This window comes from Musca autumnalis, unplaced genomic scaffold (genome assembly GCF_047663935.1).
Source record: "Musca autumnalis isolate F117 unplaced genomic scaffold, ASM4766393v1 scaffold_3, whole genome shotgun sequence".
Lineage (NCBI taxonomy): Eukaryota > Metazoa > Arthropoda > Insecta > Diptera > Muscidae > Musca > Musca autumnalis.
Genome location: NW_027411866.1, coordinates 93,969,535 through 93,973,408, shown reverse-complemented (window position 1 = coordinate 93,973,408; position 3,874 = coordinate 93,969,535).

Sequence of the window (3,874 nt, the reverse complement as noted above, 5' to 3'; positions counted from 1 at the left end):
TAAAACGAGAGACTTTTAAAAATATCAAGTTAAAAAAAAAATAGTGAATAGCGAAAGTCAAAATTCGATTTTTTACAAAAAATGAACCGTTTTTGCCATTAATCGGTCAAAAAACGTTTTTAAAGGAAAATTCTCATACGTAAAGACAAAAACACAAATTTCAGTCATTTCGGGTGGATATTGAGGGTACAACATTTAAAATATCGAAAATAGGGAGGTATGATTCTATGGGGGCTATAGGAAGACGAAGACCTATACTGACAGATTTCTGGTGGAAAGTTATAAGCCCCCAACGAAGACTTAATACAAAATTTCAGCAATTTCGGTGTAATAATGAGGCTAAAATCTTCAAAATACCGATAATCGGGAGGTATATCAAGGGGGGCTATATCAAAACGTGGACCTACACCCAAAACTCTCAGTTGGAATGTTTCATACCTCTGGTCATTATGACTAAAAATTTCAAAATACTGAAAATAGGAAGGTACGGTTCTATGGGGGCTATATCAAAACGTGGACCGACCATCCCAGTTTTTTGTCCTGGAGATTGTAAGTCAATAATAGGTACGTGTATCAAAATTGATGCACCTACAACAACTCCTTCTATTTTTGGCCACAGTTAATATGAACTCGCGACTAGTGAGCCGCCTTATCAGTATTGACGCCCAAATTTACTGAAACATTGGATGTGTTTTCAGCTTTACCATTAAGAACTAGAGCTTTTTACCGGGTAAACCTTCTTAATGATGGTTTATTTGAGGTTTACGCTATGGAGTTGACATTTAATCCCCAAACCCTCTGGGTTAATCCGCTCGAGATTTATAGGGTGTATATAAACTTTAGTCCCTCACTGTATGTAAAAAACATATTGTGTAAAGTAGTCATTATCTATGTGAAGTCCATACTATGGTTATTTCATCAATTGTTTCATATTTGCATACAAAATATAGAAATTAATAACGATTTTATTCATTTTTGAAGTTTGTGCGAATATGAACTTTCCATACTGTATATTGACAATTCTCAGTGGAAAAGTGTTGTGAGTGCTATGAACCTCAAATGGCAAAAAAGAGAAAATTCGGTTAAAAATGTAGCTAATATCCTCAAAATATCGGAAACCGGGAGGTACTGTTATTGGGGGGCTATACTAAAAAATTGAAACCCATATTTAAATTTTTTGGTGGTTATGTTTTGTGACCACAGGGAACCTCAAATGTTAGATTACAGGTAGTTCGGCCAACAAATGTAGCTGAAATCCTAAAAATACCGAAAGTCGGAATGAAATGTTCTATGGGGACTATATAAAGAAGGGGATCCATATTGAAAAATTTCAGGTGGAAAATTTTGCATCCCCAACGAAGACTAAATACCAAATTTCAGCCATTTCGGTGGAATATTGAAGCCACAACCTTCAAAATACCGAAAATCGGGAGGTACCGTCCTATGGGGGTTGTATGAAGACGGTGACCGATATCGAAAAATTCCAGGTAGAAGGTTTTATACCTCCACCGAATACTTAGTACCAAATTTCAGCCATTTCGGTGGGATTTTGAGGCTAAATCCTTCAAAATATCGAAAATCAGGGAATAACGTTCTATGGTTGATATACGAAGACGTAGGCCTGTAGCGAAAATTGTCAGGTGGAAAGTTTTTATATAACGAAATCTATGGGTGATGTAGGGGATGAAAGATACCAAGGAACGGTCCTGACCAACTTTAACATGGCAAAGCCCAGGATTTATCTTGGTCCCTTTTTCATCTCAAGTGGACACTGATCCCCCCGTGGTGTCACGTTAAACGTTAATAACTTGGGCTTGTAACTTGGGTTAGTAACCCTCCCTTAGAAAAAGCTTACTATGAAAAAAAGAAAGAAAAACAACCCCCTCTAAAGTTGATGGACCCCGCAAACGTTTTAAGGACTATGATCTGCGAATCTGCACCTGGAATGTTCGCACTCTTTATAGAGAAGGTGCAGTTTACGCATTGGCAGATGTACTTGAAAAGTACAAGGCCGACATTACTGCCATACAGGACATGCGATGGATTGGGAAAGGCGTCACAACAACACCTAAAGGCGACGCACTGTATTATAGCTGCCATGGCACAAAGCATGAGTTTGGTTGTGGATTCGTAGTCTGGTCTTCAGCTTCACCCCAGTGAAAGAAAGACTAGCTACAATTCGAATAAAAGCTAAGTTCTTCAACATCAGCTTTATTTGCGCTCACACGCAGAGAAAAAATATGATTCTTGCCACCATATTTTGAAAGAAAAATATATATTATAGATATATGGTAACCTCTATCATATTTTAATAATACAATTTTTGAAATATTTTAAAATGATGTGGTAACCGCCGAAACATGTTGTGGTTGCCTGTAATAAGTAGTATTTTTATTGGAATTATACTGTACCTTTGTGATTAATTGCCCATTAAAAGATTTTTCTATATATTTTAAATAAAAGTTTTATTTATTTAAGAACGCATTGGGTATAATAGAATAAATAAGTATAATATAAAATACACGTATACTTTATAACATTAAAAACACTATGCAGTTCTCTCTGTTGTCTCTACGTTTTGTTCCATACCTATACCGAAGACATGTTTATGTTGGAGAACATTACGAAATGTTTATGTTATACATACATTCTTTGTCTTGTTATTTCAATCACCAAAGAAATGCAGATCGACACCCTCAACCTTTTTGTCGATTATAAAGCAGCCTTCGACAGCCCTATACGTTCAAAGGTGTTCCAAGCCTGATTTTGGTATCCCTGCGAAGCTCATTCGGCTTTGCAAGATGACATTAACTGACACTCGGTCCTCAATTAAAATAGGAAAGAACCTCTACGAAAAGTTTAGTACCAAAAGAGGTTTCAGACAAGGAGACGGCCTGTCGTGTGACCTCTTCTACATCCTGTTGGAAAAGGTCAATTAGAGATGCGAAGGTCAAAAGAAGTAGAACAATATACACAAACAGCCATATGTTTCTTGCTTATGCCATATGTTTCTTGCTTAAACCTAGAAATTTACATAAATTTCCATGCATTTCCACATACAATATAAGCAACCAGTGGCTTCGACTAACTACGTAATTTAAGTTAGAAGTACTAAAATTAAGAAATTTTACAACATCCGATCCGGGTTTTCTATATTATTCAAATATATATTCACCACAAATATTTCAAAAGCTGTTTAAATGGACCGCACAACACCTTCCGTATGAATTCATAACGAAAAACCATCAAAACGATATTTATAGCGTCCAATCACAACGACAATGTAGATAAAATTAACAAAAATATGCCCTAAACCCCTTTATTAAAAATAAGGGCTGCTAAGAATGATATGGTTATTTTATTCAGAGACTTATAGTGAAATTTGATTTGGAACATTTCTTCTTTTTACCATATCTCCAAATAGTGAAGGATTTTGTTAGATTTTGATCCAGTATGGAATTATGTAAAATTAACAGTCCAAAATTAAAACAAATAATTTCATTCTAAAATATATAAATTTCTAATCTAATTTTCTTAAGAAAATAGTATATCTAGATATATGGTTTATTTATAGTGAAATTTTGTGTAGAATTTTTCTTCTTTTCACGCTTTTCACCTAAAACCAAGTTTCATATTACTTTCATGTATCAACTCGAAATAAGAAGGAAAAAAATTTCATCAAAAAAATTGGGAATATTTTCAATTGATACTGATATTTTCATGATATATAATATAATAGACATTTCATTGGTGACCCATTGGTGAAATTTGACGAAGAATACCTTTGTCTATCACGTCATCTCTCTAAAATTATGCTTTGTTGGACAATTTTGAATAAACTCAGATGAAGCCCGACTTTAACCCTAAAAGGTGT